The sequence below is a fragment of the Pleurodeles waltl genome, chromosome 11 (genome assembly GCF_031143425.1).
Source record: "Pleurodeles waltl isolate 20211129_DDA chromosome 11, aPleWal1.hap1.20221129, whole genome shotgun sequence".
Lineage (NCBI taxonomy): Eukaryota > Metazoa > Chordata > Amphibia > Caudata > Salamandridae > Pleurodeles > Pleurodeles waltl.
In genome coordinates this window covers 950,078,156-950,099,658 of record NC_090450.1, presented here as the reverse complement: position 1 = coordinate 950,099,658, position 21,503 = coordinate 950,078,156, and the positions used below count along the sequence as shown (strand labels likewise).

At 46.1% G+C, this 21,503-nt stretch overlaps 1 long non-coding RNA gene across 3 annotated transcripts in view; it reads left to right on the top strand.

The window, feature by feature from the left end:
- LOC138266389 (uncharacterized) overlaps nt 1-21,503 on the top strand; it is a 517,771-nt gene that overhangs the window by 276,835 nt on the left and 219,433 nt on the right. For all 3 annotated transcript variants that reach the window (XR_011199495.1, XR_011199496.1, XR_011199497.1), the window contains exon 4: nt 2,046-2,127. This is a non-coding gene — a long non-coding RNA (uncharacterized lncRNA). The remainder of the gene's footprint in view (nt 1-2,045; nt 2,128-21,503) is intronic.

Below are 21,503 nucleotides of genomic sequence, written 5' to 3'. Positions count from 1 at the left end.
GTAAAAAGGAGTTTGACTTCCTTAATTAGAGTGATAAACATACACCCAGGCTATACATTCTACCCAAGATCCATAAAGATCCTAATAATCAACCAAGAAGACCTATAATCTCAGCATGTGGATCAATACTTGTACCACTCGCCCAATATGTGGATAACTTCATGAAACCGTTTGTCTGGGCTACTCAGGCTTACGTAGGTGATTCCATGGACATGATAAATAAACTAGAAGAAACCAATTTTATTGAGCAAACACAAATAGTAGTAACACTAGATATTAAAGCTCCTTATACCAACATTCCACAAGATGAGGCCCTGGAAGTGATGAGAACTTTTTTGGAGCCCAGACAGCCACCACACAAGGTTCCCACATCATTCATTATAACCCTGGCTTCACTCTTCCTCCAAAGTAATTTCTTCACCTTTGGGAATGATTTATATCTACAAATAAAAGGCGTAGCAATGGGTTGTAGTTTAGCCCCAGAGACTGTTTATTTAGTCATGGACTGCTTCGAGAGGCAATGGATTTATGATATCAACAACCCCTTTCAAAAGCATGTCATACAATGGCTCAGATACATTGACGATATATTCATGATATGGGAAGGTGACAAGAAGTCACTCTCCGCCTTCCACTTGTGGCTCAACCAACGCACTGCTGATTTGAGATTCACTATGACCAGTGATTCCAGACATATCAACTTTTTAGATGTTTGGGTACAGTCAAGAGAGGGACACATTGAAGTGAACTTATACACAAAACCTAGAGATAAGAACACACTTCTACATTTTTCTAGCAGTCATCCCCGTTCATTGAGGGAGAATTTACCGTACGGCCAGTTTATTTGCCTTCGAAGAAATTGTACAAACAAGGAGGATTATTTTATAAATGCTGAGAATTTGATCTCTAGATTGATTGACAGAGGGTATCCTAAGAAACTAGTTAAAGGAGCCTGTAAGAGAGCATGACTGAGCATGACACCCCTAGAGAAGCATTACTGACTCCTAAGGAGCGTAATAGGAAAGTACCTTTGACCTGCCTCTAAACATATAACTCTAAATCAAATAGAGTAAGATCAATTATTGAAAGGAATTGGAAAATACTAGCCCCATTGGATATACCGAAACCTCTTTTCTCTTTCAAAAGAGGTTGCAACTTACGACACTCGTTGGTTCATGCCTCCACCCCAGGCACAAAGAAAAATCTTCCCCCTGCAATTGGACATAACAAGTGCAACACCTGTATGGTCTGCAGGTTTACAGAGAACACACAAAGCTTTGAGTTCAATGGCAACTTACATAAACAACTCTGTTTTTCTAATTCCAATACATTTTTTTTTATATACTGCATAAGATATCCCAGTTTGTTAACATACTTTGGCCAAACTGTACAACCAGTCAAATCAAGTATTTTACAGTATAGCTCTAGAATCAGATGCTCTGTACATGATGCCCCTCTTGTAGATTCCCGTAAATAAATCTAAAATGGACTAACTGTAAAAGAAAATAAAAACATTGAGAAGCTTCTTTGTGTGAAATCCTGAGAGTGGATTATTGACTTTACTTGCGGCAATATTTACTTAACTATCTGAATTTAGACAAACGTGTTTTCCTAACCAGGGCTAGAAGCAAGGTCATCATGGCCATTACATTTTTAGTAAAATCTATAGCATTATTACTAGTGTTACACTTCACACCAGAGACAGAGAAATCTACATTTACAATCACTACTGATATGACATCTGAACATGTATTAGATGAAGATAAACTGTAAGCTTAATTTGTAGTTTACATGAAAGATTACACAACAAAAGTTAATTCTAGTTAGTTCAAGAATGCACACAAACCTTGGATGCAAAGGACTGTTGTGTGTGTGTGTGTGTGCGCGCACTTGCCTTTGTCAGCTGCGGAGGAGGTGATATACCACCACATAGCTTTGCACATACAATTACATGTAATATTTTGCTTATCTTAGTATATAGAGAAGAACATTTTGAATGTTATTATTCTAATTGCGACATGATTCTTTCAAATGTTCCTTTACAGAAGAGCATGAATCTACATCCACAACCAAAAGAAACTGAGACAGCCTGGCATTATTTTAGACCATTCATACCTATTAACACTGGTAAGGATTGTGAAAACATTTTGTCTGTCTAATGAGATCATTAGAAAAAAACATTTGCATCATGTTACAAAAAAGGACAGCAGACATTTGACATAGCAAAAATCACCTAAAGAAACGGAGCCATAGGGTTCTCTCGAGGAGGCAGCCGAAAATGTCTTCATGTGCTGCACATTCTTTCTAACCTTAATCTCCATTGCAGTGGCAGAATGGTTATATTCAGTGGTTCTTTCAACCATATCACCAAGGCTAATCCCGCTGCCTTTGCAACTGGATGAGAAATACTCAACAGATCTCAAATGACTCCTAGGTTCAGTTAATCTCTCCTTTCAAGAAAGGTACCCATTTTACTTTAGCAGTCAGTTTCCACAGTGTGACAGTAAATAGGCAGCTTGTTGATTTTCCATTTTCTGAACCAACAAAATGTGCTTTAGTCATTTGTTTTGTTCATGTCTTTGTGACATTTTTCCTGCACCTAAGGATTCAAAAACAATCATTTATTAGATTCTGTAACCTTTATCAGGGGCAGGGGGTGCAAATTGTATTACTTTCATACTTGCATTGTGCTTTAATTTTTGTTGAAAACATTTGCTAAGTGTTGTAATGTGCTCCGTTCTGATATGATGATGTTGTAAACATTGGCGTACTGTTGCGATGTGTTGCATTGTGTTTGGCTACATACATATGAGCTACGCAAAAGTACTTTTTTATGCTAGCAAAAATGTTGGCAAAAGTATAATATGGTGTACTATAATGTATTAGCTTACGTAAATCTTACTTTATTTATTTTTTGCATATATTTGTAATATTTTCCTATAAAAAACATGGTAAAGGTTTGTGTGGCAAATGCATGCTTGGTAAAAGTATGCGTAGCAATGATAACTTTAATGTAATGCTATGTATGATTGTGGTAAATGTATGCACGATAAAGGCATGCGTTGGTGCCTCATACAACCTTCCTCAATGCCTGCACCACCTTCCTGGGCCATTTAGTGATCAGAAGCCCTCAATCTTGTGTAACTGCAGCAACATTGATAGACTCCTCAAGACCTGGCTCTTCGACCAGTAGCAGCTCCCCCCCCTCAGCGCCTTGAAACCCTAATGGGTATGTAGTGCGCTCTATAAATATATTGATTGATTGATAGACTATCCATCCTGTGCAACCTGTCTAGACTGGCACCTGTCCCATTCCCACCTAGAACTGGATGCAGCCTACGAATGGGCAAGTGAGTGGAGTCAGGAATTCATATGATGCTCCAGCGATTAGTTGGTCATTTTCCGTTTGAAATGAAGATAAAGATGATTCCTTTTTTTCCCTGGTCTTGGATCTTGGGAAACTCAAAGGAGCACAGTAAAAGGGGTAGAAATAAAGAGACCTAAAGTGTGTTCCTTAAAGGAAAAACAGGCAAGTTACGAAAACAAATATGAATTATCAAAGAGTTGTAGGGGAATGCAGATATCCATGTGCACTGAAGAATCAGAGGTAGATGCCGTGAGCAGCATCAAAAGCAGCAGTCAGCAGAGCAGGAACAAGTGCTGCTGAAACACACTGGAATCTGTATCATAGCATCGTCTACAGTGCAACTTCCTAAAGTGACCCGGAAATGAAAAGAGAACATACTGGAATGGGATTCAGCATAGCAGTAGCATGGAGATGCCATTTTGGATTGGGAAGTACGAGAGTGATGAGAATGACAAACATGACAAGGAAGAGAAAATGACACTCCTGCTATAAGACGCCCTACCCCGAAGAGGGCAGCTTCAAGGAGGGTGAGGACGAATATGCTGATACTATGCAACATCCGAGAGGAAGCGCCTTGAGTAGCCTCCATGTCTGTAGAAACCCAAGCCTGCCTGGAGACAGAGAGGTCCTAGAACTAGTGAGGTAGCGTGTGAGACCTTCACTGCCAGGGAAGGATGCAACCCAGCAAAAACACCTGACTGGGTAAGCAAAGTATCTTTGGAGCTGAAGCGCACAGAATACAGGGGCAGAAGAGCCTAAGGACACCAGGCAATTAAAAAGTTGTTGCCTTGGCCACATCTTAACAGAGTGCAACGATCTGGCATATTCATGACTGCTGCAAAGTCTTGTTGTCAAAGGATGGGTGAGCCATGATTGAACCCGATGATGCCCACATGCTAATATCCTACCTGCCTATCTCCCTGCCCAACTTGATGGTCGCAGCATGGACAGCAGAAACCTGGAGGACCTTGTTCGCTTGAAATGGAACGTACATTTCTATTCTTATAAAGCTGTTTGAAAGATTTTGTCCAATTTGGGACCAAACTATTTTGTCTCTAGAAAGGCATGTTTAATAGGAAAACCTGTCTGTTGTCTGTGCCTTTGGCTTGTGCAGTCAGAGCCACCACACTGATGGAATCAAGCACCATGGCAGACATGAGCTCCCCCTAACAGTGTATATCGCTGAGAATGTCAGTGGAATCCGCCTCCTCTGGCATTACAACATCTAAAAGGGCATGCCTTGCACAATCCTGCGTCCACCTTATTCTCCACAAACTCTTGCGGTCAGTTCATTCTGTTGCTTTAGATGCCTTTCCCAGCAGGGTTTGGAAGCAGAGAGTTCACCAAGGCTACTTTTGATTGGCTGGCCCTGTCCTCCACTGGGTACACCTCTGACATGAACATTTACGAGATTATATTTTCATGATCCTTCCATTCTCTTGCCCTCTGGATCAAACAGCGGAGCTGAATGAGAGAAGAGGGTTGCTCATTCAGTCAGTCAAATAAACTTTATTTGGCCCACAGAGAGCCATAAAAGCACAATTTGAAACACATAACAATAAAAATTGATAACATATGAAAATTATAAAACAAGAACCCAAAAACCATGCCCCCATACAAAAGCAGCCAAATTCATTCATTTGTGGTCCTTGCCTCTGGTTCCTCCATGTGGAAAAGCAGATTGCCTCTGACATGGTGAGGGACCCTGTGCATCTTCTCCTTGGCGGCATAGCAACATATGGACTTGATTCACTTCTCCTTAATCTCTCACCTCCCTCAGTGATGAATGTAAAGAAACTATGACCTAGAAAAGCCATCAAAGCAGCAGGTACCATCTCTTCTGTCATTGCTTGCTCCTCAGGCCCTGCTCTCATGGTCTTAGGATCATTGACCTTCCCCCTCCCCTCGGGTGAGACATGATGCTCCCAATATCTTATGGGTAACAGCTCCTGGGGGAAAGAAGAATACGTCCTTCAAGCTCACTCACCCCTATTAGACCTTTACTGCTGTTTATTTGCTCCCTCCATCAAATCAGATGATACTTCCAGCAAAAGAGTACCTCCAGCCTTACCTGGTGACTATCCTCAACCGGCTCCTTCTAATAACATCATATATACAGGAGCATGGAGTGCATGTTTGAGATAGTCCAGCCTTCCCTGAGGACACATGCACCTATAATGCAACACTTGTGGTGACGTGGACCACCTAGATCACAGGTCCAGCGATGACCGAGAGAGCCTCACAGCAGTGCCAGCCTCACTGGTACTGTCTCCTGTCTGCTGCTTTTCAGGCTTCTGTGCACCGTCCTCCTGTAGGACCAATCTTACGTATGCACCATCATTGGACTAGAAAAGGACAGTTTAGTTGTCCTCAATGGTCCACGCTCAGTGGGAAAAACAGGCAAGTCTAGGTTGCCGTGACAGCATAAATTAGTCTGGAGTCCACAGACAGCTTCTTAATCACTTTGTTACATCAGAAAAAAGTTGGCAGCCACTCCAAGGATATGCCCTTCTCCCTCCATGACCAATCCTGGATGACTGGGCAGCTTTCCCTTAAACCCATTCTTCTTCCTAATATCTTCCCTTCCTTCCATCTCTCTGTTCCTGATAAGATGGGAAGCCTGTCTAGTATTTGTAACCAATCCTCAGTGGAGGACGTGAGACAGACAGGGCAAGGTTTCACCTCTCAAACAAAGCATGCAGGGTGACTACTGCACTCTCTTCACAATCAATACTTCTCCATTCCTCCCATCCCTTTGGCTCACTGGCCATTGGACCAAGAGAGCCAATCCAGCTCCATTGTCCTGTCCAGTGCCCTGTCCTGGGACACAGCACCGGATTCAGGTCAGAGCAGGGGTGCAGCTTGGCTAGTAAGATTGGGGCGGAGTGAGCTTCAGATTTTCAAACAATCATGCTGGCACATATAATGCAGATTGGTAGGTGTACTAATTGAGGGAACACAAAGTATTTTGTAAACTTACCAACATTTTTGAAGCTTTTCAAAACAGAGAAAGGGAGAGAGTGTGTGTGCATTTTGGTCTCTGTGTATGTTAAAATTCCTGATGAAATCCAACAGACCCCTCACCATACCTGTCCGAAAGCACCTCAACTATTACCAGAAAATAAATTTATTAGGGGGTGTAACACCCCAACCCCCCCCCCCTGAAGGGCAGTTTCACTCTGAGGAATGTCAGAGTAGCACACCCTCATCTGATGGTGCCTATACTCTTAGGTAATTACTCACACTCAGACCCTGGCCATTTGTGAACAGTCTGCGTTTTTTACGGCTCTTTTCAAATGCTTTGGGGCCACCAGGAAGGGAGCTTCACCTCCTCGTGCACACCCGTTGATGGACGATGCTCACTTAGGGCCTTATTTACAAGAAATGACGCATTGCTGCCATATGTCAGCAATGTGTTAAAAATACTTGCGCTATGGCAAGAAAGCTTACAATGTCATGAGTGTTGTATTTACAATACGGCACACCATGGCGTAGGGTCCAGGATACATCAGAAATACTGACGCATCTGCAAGAAGGATGCCACAACGCATCTACTCAAAAAGTAACACATTGCTGAAGTTGGTGTCAGAAGTGATGCAAGTTCTGCAATGCGTCAAAATCTGATGCGATGCATCAGTTCAGATTGACGCAAGGAGCCTAATGTGTGAGGACCAATGGAAAAGACTGTAAACTGGTGGAATATCACCTTCTACACTGGTCCTGGATGTTGGATGTAAGAGGTAATGTATGAGGTATGGCCATATGTCACATTACAGTGGGCATAGCGTACTTCTATGTATGTAGAGACCTGAGTATGTTTGACATGGTGACAGTTTAATGTAAGTGAATACAAGTATATGTTGGAATGTGAAGTGGTAATACATATTTTACCTACCTTATGTGTCTACTTACGTGTTGTCCTTTGGAGTACCCAGGCCTGGACTTGGGGACCCCTTCCTCCATGGAGAAGTGACAATCCTGGCCTGTCCCTTACAAAAAGTACACAACGTCATATTGCCTTGCTGCATTGGATGATAAAATCATCAGTGGCAGGGTCCCAGCTTGGTCAAGGGGCCGTACAACATCATTGTCACATGTGTAAACCCAATACTAGTAGAGGGGGGTGTAAAATACAGACATATTCCAGTGTATTAAGTCACTTCAGCTGGTCAGATTCCTACTGAAAAGCCACTGAATCCTTTCCTATGCCTGGGTTAAGGCACAGGAATTTTGATGCATTTCACGCTAAAAGTGAAGCATCACAAAGATGCGTCACACCGTGGAAAAACTTTAAATATCACTGCGTCAGTCCTAAGTGAGTTTTTATTAAGGAACACCTACCCTGCATACTTTATAAACTGTGTGACACAGCCAATTCCATTGGCATTTTTTGACACAGCCCATCAAAAACTGCCGCATTGGGCCCAATACATAATTCCGTAAATATGGGGCAACATGGAGGAGCGAATGCGCCACCGATGGGTAAAAAAAAATGATGCAATAATGGAGCTTGCTCCTTGTAAATATGCTCCTTGGTTTTCTGTGAATGTCTAGATACAGCTTTGTTTTGGCATTTCTAATCTCATAGCTCTGTAGCAGCCATAAGGTGACATGTTAGTGCAATAGAAACACCTATGTGTCCAAGTAAATGTATAATTTTGGGATATGTGAAGCATTGCAAGCCAGTAAATTCCAAAGGTAGAGAGCTAATTGCTCACCTTTAGGTCTCTATTTCAGCGGCAGCTGCCGCAAATGTCAAAGGGGGTGGGAGGGATGAGGGAAACAAATAATAAAAAAAAACACTCACCGTTCCTGCTGCTATCTCCTGCTGCCTCGCTCCTCTGCTCTTCTGGTGTCCCAGCATTCACTGGGACACCAGCAGAGGCTCCCCAGCAATCCTGGTGCTGCTCTTGTGCTATACCTTGCTTTGTCAGCCGCTCAGACAGTGCCCTGTGGTCTGTGCTGTTTCTCTAACCCAGCTGTGGAACATAGCCAGGTTGGAGAAACCTAAGCGCGCATGTGTGTTTAGCCAGCTTCAGACGGCCGAACAAACACACGTGCACACTTAGTGCACTCTACCCCCCATCCCATGGCCCAGCCCCGCCCGTCCCTGCATATGGTGGCTGGGCGAGCAGCAGAAAAATAAAACGATAATGAAGTATTGTTTTCTTTTTCAGCTGCTGGGTCTTAGCCAGTGGGGCGACGCTCTTCCGCCATTGCGGGGGAGCCGTCCCTCACATGCTTAGGTTTTACAAAGTAGACACGATAATCAACTACTTGTATAGAGCATAACGCAGTATTTGGCGAATAGATTTGCTTTTTCAGAGAACTATTGTCACTGGACAGACTTGGTACACATTTTATGGAATTGGAAAAAAGCCGGAGCTGGCTCCCTCCGGATTCGAACCTGTGAGCAGCATTTTCTACGCACATTTCTAATGTGGGCTCATCCTACCACCGCACCATGTAGCAGCGGGTGAACAAGGCCCTTTCAAAATCCAGATTCAGGTCAGAGTCAAGGGTCACTCTCCAAGCCCATCACAGAAATGTGATTTCGGGGGCGTCCTTTCCGCTAGTGTTACACCGCAGCGCTCGCTGCGGCCGCGGGCTCAGGTTGCCGCGGCGCGGCACGTTAATTTTGCCGCGGCCGACGCCCGGGCCGCGGTAGACGCCGAGGCAGACACCCAGGTCGCGGGGGTCGCCGCGGCTCTGGCGAGGGCCATAAAGGCTCCAGGGAGCCGGTCTGGGGGTCACGGCGCTCGCCGCTCCCCCTTTTTCAAGTTCTGCCTTAAAGGCAGACGCGGCAGAGCCTCAAACCCCGAGGGGGTTTCAGGCATGGCCGCACACAGCGCATTATGCGCTTAACATTTATTTCTCTTGCATGTATTCACCTGCCCACCACCACTTACCGATGTTCCTAGGACAAACCGAACCCTTACACTGGGGGTTCTTTATACTTGCCTTTTTTCTCTTCCCAGCATGCTTACCACTTCCTCTCTACCCAGCATGCATTGTCTAACACACATACCTAATTCATTACTGTTTTCTTTTCCCCAATCCAAGATGGCGGTGTTCTACTTCCTGTTTCCTGTTTCCTGTCCAGGGGTATTTAAGGGGATTCCAACTGCCTGTTCATTGCGTTGCAACACTCCTTGGTGATAGTCACGCTCCTATTTGATATCCTTCTGCGAATCCTGTCTGTTCCTGATTTGCTTTGTTTTCCTGCCTTCCTGAACTGCGGTCCTAATACCCTGGTGTCCTCCTTTCGTTTCAGGGAGTTCCTGTGGAGGTTTTTTACCCTACTGGGGTTTTTCCTCTGGGACTCCTTCTGGAGGGCACGGACTGTAGTGGTTCGCTCATACCAAACAGCACCGTGGCTACCGGAAGGGGTCGCCCCTACCTCGGCCAGAGCAGAACCCGTCGGAACAAGGACCGTTCCCCTACGCCTCTCCGCTGCGAGGGTAAGACCGTTGAGAACCGCGACAGATTGCAACGCCCACAATTCCTGTTGCAGTCCGGAACTATGGATAACCCAGTGGTAAACACGGAACCTACTAACCAGGACCTGCTGGCGACGATACAACAACAGGCTCAAGAACTCCAGCAATTACGTACTGAGAATACTGTTTATCGACAAACCTTTGCCTCCAGGACCACAGATGTCCCTGCAGTAGCCGCCTCTACACCTCGATTTTCCGGGGATCCCACCACATTAAAAGAATTCCTGGATGCCTTAACGGTGTACTTTGCCTTTCGCCCCTCGCAATTTGTACAAGATAAGACCAAGGTGGGGTATTTGATTAGTGCCTTATCAGGACCAGCCTTGGCCTGGGCCACACCTCTAGTAACCAGAAACGATCCCTGTCTATCTAATTATTCCACCTTTATCACTACTTTTAAACAGATGTTTGAACGCCCTGGACTCGAGGCGTCAGCAGAAGAGGCTCTTTGCGAAGTCCAACAAGGGAGTCAGGATGTATTACAATACATCACCCGTTTCAGACAATTAGCTGCAGAAACAACCTGGGTGGAACGTACCTTGGTGACACTCTTCCGTAGAGGTCTAAGAGAGGACATCAAAGATGAACTAGTACATTCTGCCAGGATAGAAAACCTCAAAGGGTTGATGGACCAAGCACTAACTATAGAGTATCGGTTAAATGAACGACGAATGGAGAAAAAGAAGAGTCGTTTGCCTTTTCACTCAGTACCATCTCGTCCCTTCGCCCATCGTTCCGAGGAAGCCCGCCCTGAATCCAAAGGGAATACCGAGGAAGAGCCCATGCAGATTGACACAGCTCGCGGACCTCTATCCGCCAGCGAAAGGGAACATAGACGAAGGAAGGGGCTTTGCCTATATTGTGGTGCAGCTGGTCACCTAATTCGCGCCTGCCCCATTCGTCCAACCAAGCCCTTGGGAAACGCCAACTCCCGTCCCCAGTAAGAAGGGTGAGGACGGGATATCGTGATATACCTTCTATTTGCTCTTCCAGGGAGGAAGGAACTGCTCTTTTTCTCTTACCAGTTATCCTCCATTTAACTGATGGCCGCGAAGCAAGAACTTTGGCTTTATTGGATTGCGGAGCCAGTGGCCTATATTTAGATGAAACCTGGGCCAAAGAACAACAAATAACACAAATACCCAAAGAAATACCAGAACAGGTACATACTGTTGATGGGTCACTCTTGGCCTCTGGACCGGTACAATACACCACCCCTACTTTCTGTTTACAGTTCGGTAAACATCAGGAAATTCTCTTGTTTGACTTAATCTCATCACCACACCATGTCATGATCCTGGGAATTCCATGGCTTACACGGCACAATCCTTACATCAACTGGGAAACAAAAACCATTTCGTTATCCTCCCATTTTTGTCAACACCATTGCTATCCGGCCGGGGATTATTGGTCCCCAAAAAGTCTCTCAACAGCACCTGCCCAGGTGGGAGGATCCATTAATGTTCTACAGGGAGTTCCCAGACAGTATCAGGACTATATCGATGTATTCCAGAAGCCAGAAAGACCTGAATTGCCACCCCACAGAGAATACGACTGTGCCATTTCTTTAGAGCCAGACACTGTAGTTCCTTTTGGGCGGATGTACTCCCTCACCGAACCAGAGAAACAAATTCTGAAGGAGTACCTAGATGAGAATCTACAAAGTGGGTTAATAACTCCCTCCTCTTCACCCGCCGGGGCTCCTCTTTTCTTTGTACCAAAGAAAACCAAAGACCTGCGTCCCTGTATCGACTTCAGAGGGTTAAACAGGATCACTATCAAAGACCGGTATCCGCTACCCCTCATCAAAGACATCTTAGAAGCAGTCAGAGGAGCCAAGAGGTTCACTAAGCTGGATCTCCGAGGAGCCTATCATCTGCTAAGAGTCAGAGAAGGTGATGAGTGGAAGACCGCCTTTAGAACACCTTTTGGTCACTACGAATATAGAGTAATGCCCTTCGGACTCACTAATGCCCCGTCCATCTTTCAAAGATTCATGGATTCTATCTTTTCTGATCTTTTGCAACAAACAGTGGTAGTGTATCTTGACGATATCCTAATTTATTCGGTTCATCCAGAGGAACATTCCAAACACGTCCGCCAAGTCTTAGAAAGACTCCGACAACATCATTTGTTCTGTAAGCCTGAAAAATGCGAATTTGATCAGATAGAAGTGAAATATTTGGGATACTGTATAGACCAAACCGGAATTGCCATGGACTCAGACAAAGTACAGGCTATATTGAACTGGCCATCTCCTTCTTCCATCAAGGAGACTCAATGTTTTCTGGGACTAGCCAACTTCTACCGGCAGTTCATAGCAGACTTTGGCCAGAGAACCAGCTTCATTACTCAAACCCTCAAAAAGGAACACCTAAAGAAAGGTTTTTGTTGGACACCAGGCGCTGAGTCAGCTTTTCAGGACTTAAAGAAAGCCTTTAGTCAAGCCCCTATTCTTCGACACCCAGACACTAGCAAACAATTCATTGTTGTCACAGACGCCTCAGAAAGAGCCATTGGGGCTGCCTTGTTACAAAGACAAGACGATGATGACCTAGAACACCCTGTATTCTATCTATCCCACATTCTATCTGATTCTGAGCGAAACTATTCCGTGCTAGAACGCGAATTACTCGCCTTAAAGGTCGCGTGCACTGAATGGAGACACTTTTTGATGGGATCAAAGGAGCCCTTCGAAGCCCGGACCGATCATAGAAATCTAGAGTGTTTAAGAAATTTCCAGTGCCAAAATAGCCGGCAAGCTCGATGGGCCTTCTTCTTCAGCCAGTATGATTTCTATATCACCTACATCCCTGGTTCTCAGAACATCCTGGCGGATGCCCTGTCCCGACGTTATCCTGGGTGCGGTGATTCCGCGGTTCAAAACTTATTCGACAACAATAAAATCATAGGGGTAGCACAGACCTTTTTAGATCAAGTTAAGTCTGAATATGCCCGTCTACACGAAACAGAACTAAAGAGGTTACGTCCACAGCTGCACATAGATCATGACTACTATTATCATGATAAGGCCCTGTTTTTACCCACTAAAACAGTGCAAATCGAAGCCTTACACATGTGCCATGATTCTCCTATTGCGGGTCATCGAGGAGTGAAAGCGACTCAAGATCTTTTGCTTCGCTCTTTCTGGTGGCCAACTCTCAAGGCTGACACTGAGGCATATGTGTTATCCTGTTCTACATGTGCTCAAGCCAAGACACCCCGAACCAGACCTGTGGGCTTACTCCGCCCATTACCTGTTCCCCCAGGCCCATGGCTTACCATATCCACCGATTTTATGTGCGCCTTACCTTCCTCAATGGGAAACCACGTCATAATGGTAACTGTGGACTCCTTCACCAAGATGGCCCACTTCACGGCCTTGAGAAAGTTACCCACGGCAAAGGAGTTAAGTCAGGTCTTTACTCAAGAAATTTTCAGGCTACATGGGCTACCCCAAGTTATTATATCAGACAGAGGTCCCCAATATATCTCCCGTTTCTGGAACCAATTCTGCAAGATCTTGGGGATCCAGGTGGCCTTGTCATCCGGGTTCCACCCTCAAACCAATGGACAAACAGAACGACTCAATCAGGGTCTCGAGCAGTACTTACGTAGCTTCTGTAACGCTACACAAAGTAATTGGGCTCCCTACTTACCGCTTGCCGAATTCTCCTATAATAACTCTCTACACAGTGCCTCTAAAGTCTCTCCTTTCTATGGCTCCTATGGTTTCCATCCCAGGGCCTTCCCAACTCCCCTGAGAGACAACTCCAACCTTCCCGCCATCTCCTCTTTCGTTCGACAGCTACGGGGTATACAGCGAATTATCCATTCTAACCTTGTGTCCACCAAGTCCCGCATGAAGACAATAGCAGATAGGAGACGCTGTGCGGCTCCTCTATATCAAGTCCATGATAAGGTCTGGCTCTCCTCTAGATTCCTACCTCTCCGACTCACCCAAAACAAATTCAAGCCCCGCTTTTATGGTCCCTTTCTCATTCTCAAGAAGATCAACCCAGTGTCCATGCGTCTTCGCCTACCTCGGACATGGAAGATCCACCCAGTATTCCATGTCTCGCAACTGAAACCTTACCGTCCTGATCTCTTTCATAGGCAGTTGCCCTGTCCCCCTCCTTTGTTGGTTGACAATGTGCCTGAATACGAAGTGCAGGAGGTCTGTGACTCTCGATTTTTCCATGGGCGCCTCCAATACCTTATTCATTGGAAGGGGTACCCTTTGAGTGAGTGTTCCTGGGAGGATGCCTCTTCAGTCCATGCTCCTCTTTTAATCCGCCGCTTTTTTCGGCTCTTCCCTCACAAACCCGGGGCCTCGGGGAGGGGGCATACTGTTACACCGCAGCGCTCGCTGCGGCCGCGGGCTCAGGTTGCCGCGGCGCGGCACGTTAATTTTGCCGCGGCCGACGCCCGGGCCGCGGTAGACGCCGAGGCAGACACCCAGGTCGCGGGGGTCGCCGCGGCTCTGGCGAGGGCCATAAAGGCTCCAGGGAGCCGGTCTGGGGGTCACGGCGCTCGCCGCTCCCCCTTTTTCAAGTTCTGCCTTAAAGGCAGACGCGGCAGAGCCTGAAACCCCGAGGGGGTTTCAGGCATGGCCGCACACAGCGCATTATGCGCTTAACATTTATTTCTCTTGCATGTATTCACCTGCCCACCACCACTTACCGATGTTCCTAGGACAAACCGAACCCTTACACTGGGGGTTCTTTATACTTGCCTTTTTTCTCTTCCCAGCATGCTTACCACTTCCTCTCTACCCAGCATGCATTGTCTAACACACATACCTAATTCATTACTGTTTTCTTTTCCCCAATCCAAGATGGCGGTGTTCTACTTCCTGTTTCCTGTTTCCTGTCCAGGGGTATTTAAGGGGATTCCAACTGCCTGTTCATTGTGTTGCAACACTCCTTGGTGATAGTCACGCTCCTATTTGATATCCTTCTGCGAATCCTGTCTGTTCCTGATTTGCTTTGTTTTCCTGCCTTCCTGAACTGCGGTCCTAATACCCTGGTGTCCTCCTTTAGTTTCAGGGAGTTCCTGTGGAGGTTTTTTACCCTACTGGGGTTTTTCCTCTGGGACTCCTTCTGGAGGGCACGGACTGTAGTGGTTCGCTCATACCAAACAGCACCGTGGCTACCGGAAGGGGTCGCCCCTACCTCGGCCAGAGCAGAACCCGTCGGAACAAGGACCGTTCCCCTACGCCTCTCCGCTGCGAGGGTAAGACCGTTGAGAACCGCGACAGCTAGTGGGTAAATACACATTGGAAAGAGCTTACTCCCACCCATCTCTCATCCGACCTTCATTCTGCAAATTAGTAAAATTCTCAGTGTTCAATTGCTCCCTTTGTAAATTCCTTTACCACAGTTTCCCTGACATTGACTCCTGCCAGACACCACTTCTCACCCAACCCTCACTTCGCAAATAAGTTTTAGACATGCGCATAGGATTGGTATCAATCAATCAAGGGATTTGTAAAGCGCACTACTCACCCATGAGGGTATCAAGGCGCTGAGGAGGGAGGTGGGGAGGTGCTGCTACTGCTCTAACAACCAGGTCTTGAGAAGTTTCCTGAAGGTAAGGAGGTCTTTGGTCTGGCGCAGCTGGGTGGGAAGAGTGTTCCACGTTTTGTTGGCAAGGTGCGAGAATGATCTACAGCAGGTTGTAGTTCTGCGGACGCATAGGATGGTTGCAAGGGCGAGGTTGGCGGAGCGGAGATGCCGGGTCGGGGTGTAGAAGGGGAGTCGTCTGTTGAGGTATTCTGGTCCGGTGTGAGCATGGGTAAGGAGTTTGAAGGTGATTCTCTTGTTGACTGGGAGCCAGTGCAGGTTTTTCAGGTGGTCTGTGATGGGGCAGTGGTGGGGGATGTCCAGGATGAGGCATGCGGAGGCGTTCTGGATGCGTTGCAGCCTCTTCTGGAGTTTGGCCGTGGTTCCTGCGTAGAGGGCATTGCCGTAGTCCAGTTTGCTGCTTACGAGGGCTTGGGTGACTGTTCTTCTGGTTTCGGTGGGGATCCATTTGTAGATCTTTCGGAGCATGAGGAGGGCGATGAAGTATCTGTACAATGTGATCAAATGTTCTAAATGTAAATGCCCATTTGTCCACTCCCCCATGACATCTTATTCCATCAATCTACACACTGCCCTACCTGCTCCTCCCTTCTTCTAGGCACTATATTATTTCCTTTTCTTTATCTAGTGTTTATGTAGTTCTCTGCCCTGCTTAACATGCTGGTTTTACTCTTTTATAAAGCTGTCCAACGCCCTATGGTGAGATTTCTACTGTATAAATGCTTTCAATAAAACAGATAACACGTGTGAGCGCCTGCTCGCCGTGATGTCTCTGGGCGCTATGAAAATGTCTGTCAAGGTAATTTACCTAAACTGTGTTCCATGAAAGCAAAAAGATATTCCGCAGCCTCTTCTCCAAGGAGGGCACCAACATCAGAGTCAGTCTGTACCCTTGGGGTGGAAATCCAATTATTGGACATAATGTAGGTCGCTTATTGCCATGGATGCCCCATGAGGTGCCAGACTAGAGAGAGAGTCAAATGAAACAATTAAAAGAACCGAAGTAGGTCAACGTTTAATCCACTTCTCTTGAAGACGCGCTCTTCCAACTTTTCCAGAGCAAGGGCTTCTGGGTTCATTTTTCTGCACTGTGGATACAACCCGCAGGCTTAATACTATTGCAGATCCCAACACTTACCCACTCCAACCTTCATCTCACCTCTGAAACCAGGATTGTAGAGGGCAAGAAGATACCATTTTAGGATGAATTCTGAAAGCACCTTAGGAATAATTTAAAGAATGTGTAACTACTGTGCACGGTTCGGTGCACAGAAAGCTTAAAGCTCACTATCCTTTTAGCCAGGAGTGTCCGCGTCCCATTTCAGAGTCTTAATTCACATATTCTAATTGCTGTGGATTGAACTAATTTGTCCATCACAGTCAGTTTAGGGTTCCATCTTGGTGGACTGTACCTTATTTGATGTGCATGCATTAACCAGGGGTACATTCTGTACCAATCACTCAAAGAATAGTTTTTTTTATTTATTTTGGCCATCCCATCATGCTTGGGGCCTTGGCCTGCTCCTTGATGGTTGTATGGCCTTGGACTTGTCCTGCGACCTGTAGGAGCTCACCAAGCACACCTCATTGACTGGCAGTGAACTACTGTCCCTGTCGTTGGTTAAGGTCCTCGAGCAGTGGTGGTAGTGTACTGTGTTTTTTGAATCCAAAGATGTGACCAGACCATTTGATCTGTGTCACTGGAGTGCAGACCTACTGATCCACTTCTGTAAAGTTGCACATCTACGCACTTTGCAGATTCCTCGCACTAACATCCAGAATGTATGTTGTGCACGTGTGTGTAGTCTCCCTGGGACGTGCATAGCATGAGTATGAGTGAGCCAGAGTAATGGAGACTTGTGGGATCCATTTTGGGTACCCAAGGTCTGGCCTCCGCACAAGATGGAGGTAAGGTTGCTTTTGCAGGAAGGAAGAAAACTAGTCACAGACGTGAGAGGAGTGAAAAGTAGGCTCTTTTAGAATTTCGATTAGGCCTTTTGCTTTGCAAGAGCTGCTGATTAGTCTTCTTAAACACTGACATTAGGTGGGCAGTAGAAGTAAGGGCCAGATGTAGGTAAGTACAATTTTGCGACTTGCAATTTGCGAGTCATACCGACTCGCAAATTGCAACTCACAAAAGTGCATGCAGAAAGGTGTCTCAGACACCTTCTGCGACTCGCTATGGGGTCGTAAAGACCCACCTCATGAATATTAATGAGGTGGGTCGCATTTTGCGACCCCATAGCGAGTCCATGCACTCACAGGGATGGTGGCCTGCTGGAGACAGCAGACCTCCATGTCTGTGACTGCTTTTTTAATAAAGCAGTTTTTTTTTCTTTTTGCAGCCCCCGTTTTCCTTAAAGGAAAACGAGTTGCAAAAAGAAAAACTTCCAAAACCATTTGGTTTCGTTTTTTTCAGAGTAGGCAGTGGTCCATAGGACCACTGCCTTCTCTGAAAAAACATTTTTTTCATCATTCACAAAGGGGAAGGGGTCCCATAGGGACCCCTTCCCTTTTGCGAATGAGTTAACTGCGAGTTGGTTTGCGACCGCATTCGCGGTCACAAAGCAACTCAGCATGGCGATGCGGTCGCAAATAGGAAGGGAACACCCCTTCCTATTTGCGAGTCGCATCCTCAAATTGCGAGTCGGTACCGACTCGCAATTTGAGGATGTGCATCGCATTAGGCCTTTTGCATGTCGCAAACTGCGTTTTTCGCTGTTTGCGACATGCAAAAGGCTTCCTACATCTGGCCCTAAGTGTATTGGCAGACCCTGTTGTGCAAGGTGATGGGAACCTTTAGGTGAGGCCTGCCATTTTGTCTTTCGTTGATTAATTCTTTCAACTGGGTAATGACAGACGGATGGAGAACACTCACACCTCTTTGTGCTTCAGTGGTGGATGCCTCCGACTGGAGAATACGCTGCCGTGAAAAGCATCACTTTACACAAAGGCTGTGTCTGGAGAGCTGCCTGGCGAGGACACAGCTCCTGTCTGATTTTGATTTATAAAAGTGTGACCTCACCACCCCCACATGTTGTTCCAGTTCGAGGCCCTTTATGGCAAAGGAATGGAGCGCTCTGCAGAGTACTCGGAGGACTGATGTGAAACTAGATTTGGTGTCTGCTTAATAGCTAGCTTCCTAAGCATGAGGTGATATCACTTAAGTCTAGATCTCTTGCTGGAATCGCTGTTCACCTGTCCTGAAGCACCTAGAAGCCAGCCTGCCTGCTGAAAGGAGCATGCCTGCCCTGCAGCAGGAGGGTCTGTAAAGGAAGAGGGAGATGCAGCGAGAACTGTGTATCTGTGGGGAACATCTAAGAAAGGACTGAGTGGACCCCGTGTTAGGGGCCTACAGGCCCTCCATGTTGGTTTGTGGAAGGAACTGACAAGATTATGACTGCGAATGCCGAGGCCCAGTTGGGCTGTCATTGCACATCAGAAACAGCCAGGCCTGTGTGTGGCCTCTTCTGTCATAAGTAACCGGCCTGTGTGTGGACACATCTCCCCAGAAGTAATCGGCCTGTGCGTGGCCACATCTCCCCAGAAGTAACCGGCCTGTGCGTGGCCACATCTACCCAGTGTCTGCCTGTGCATTGCCACATCTACCAGCCTGTGCAAGCCTACATCTACCTACATCATGAACCACCATCAGAGGCTGCACCTAGGACCAAGGTCAAGGCCCCTGCCTGCTGTGACATCCAAGGGAGGTTCGATTGGGACCTCAATAACCCAGAACTCCTTATCCACACCTGCTGAACGCACTGCCACAGTCTAGGCCCAGCAGACAGCTGGACTGCAACCTCTTAGGAGGGAGGCTATGAGAGAGTAAGAAAGAGCAGCTGCACATCCAGAGGGAAGACAGGCAGGAAAATTACTAGCCTGGCCGGTTACCTCTGAGCGCCATTCTGACCATGTTCATGAGATTGGAAACCATGCAGGAAAAACCGTATACTCGCCGCTGGACATAGAGAAAGTTTTTGTGTAACTTTATAGGGAAGTATACAGTGAACACCAACATGCCACAGAAGCTTCAACTGAAGTATTCTTGGGTAGGGTCATGCTACCGTGTGCCACAGACAAGACTAGAGATATACTGGTGGGACCGATTACTGAGCAGGAAATTAAACTATATATACAAGAATTAACAGTTAGGAAAACACCAGGATCAGATGGGCTCCCTACTGAATTTAACCAAACATATACCTCCTTAAAAAGAAGAGAACACAGTATATCGCTGTACGAGGAGGAAATGATCCTATTCCTCCGCAAAGTTAATTCTAGAATCAAATGGAGTATCCAAATGTTGACATTTGGGAGGTATGTCAGGCCCCTACACTAATTGGAAAAAATCCTGTGTATTCCCAATCTCCACTGACTCTCAAAATATTCCGCATTTGGTGAAAAGGAGCAACATCAGATGAGAATCATAGATGTTTAAATATTTAGAAGTCAAAGTATACCACGAGCAAAGGACACCAGAGAGGGCATTAGCTTGGGTGGCACTCAATGAGATCATTAAGCTTCCTTGAGTTATATATTTGTTTTGAGAATCTCCCAGTGTGGATCCCCTAAAGTTGCTTAAAGTCTTAAATACACTACTTCTAGATGTAATCTGGGAAGAGGGGAGACAGGGAGCCTTCTTACGTGTCATAACAACGCATAGTGAGTGAGAAAGAGCGGGCTTCGGGAGTTCCAGATTTCTCATCCGTGAAACTGCCCAAGCTATTAATAACAGCTTATACTGTTGGACGAAGTTAATTAAAAAACATGTCAATTTCAGGTATATGCCCCTTCACTGCCAATAATGGTCCTCTTTACAGCTAGGGATGGGTTATTTATGTTGCAAAGGATCCAAGCATGGTCCACAGTAGAGATACTCACAGTTGGTGACTTTGGGTGGATGGAGTGTTGGTTGAGGGGTCTAGAAGATCTGACTCGCGAGGCTGGATTATCGGAATCCCAGTTTTTGACTTATGCCGCCTTGACTGGGGCAATTCATAGTATTTGGAGTGGCACCAGAACCGAACTGCAAATACATGAGGTATTACAGAGTCTTCTCACAAATGTGGGTGGGTGTCAATTTATATTCTGGCTTTACAAATCAGTACTGTCTGTGATTAAACGCGACTTGATACCTGTCAAGAACAAGTGGAAAGAAGGGCTTGGTCATGATTTTCGAGGAAAGGAAAGGGACCTGGTCAGAGTATATTCATAACGTATACAAGAATACAAGGTTTAGATACACCCAATTTAATTACCTCCATAAAACATATTTCATGCCACACAAACTGAAAAGAATAACTGGTACAGAGAGATAAAACATACCCGTGGTGTAATTTGGTGGATGCAGACTTCATCCATATGACATGGTCTTGCCTGGTGATAGCAAGGTTTCGGAGACAGGTGACTTGGGATTTTGAGCGTACTCTGAATGAAACACACCTTTTGCAGATAGACACTTGTTTACTGGGTTTCTATCGAAGGCTGAGATGGGTCAGAGGTCCCCAGGAGGTCCACCCCATCGCAGATGGAAGAAAGTTTTTGAAGTATGGGCAGTAGATGATGGAGTAACCTTGAGGAACGAAGATAGGGTTACACTGAAAACCTATAATAGATGAATGGTCATATATATCGTCGCAAAAACAACAAGTGATGGACGGAATGCTGAACATTGTCAAACACTCACCCCCAGTCACAGATCTGGGTTTAATCCATCGTTCTTTTGCTCACCATGCCACCCCAGTTTGGACCCAGCCATATGCAAATCAGTCTTGACCCTGTTCCTCATGGGAACAGTCCAGACCGAACTGCCAAGCCAGGTCCTCACTGGACCGGAAACAAGCATCCTGGGACCGGTTTCGGGGTTTCATCACTCATCAGCCAGGCTAGCTTGAATCCAGTGGCATGGGAAGCACGGGACCCACGTCTGGGCATACCCTTCCCACTTAGGGCGACCAAGCAAAAACAACAAGTGATGGACGGAATGCTGAACATTGTCAAACACTCACCCCCAGTCACAGATCTGGGTTTAATCCATCGTTCTTTTGC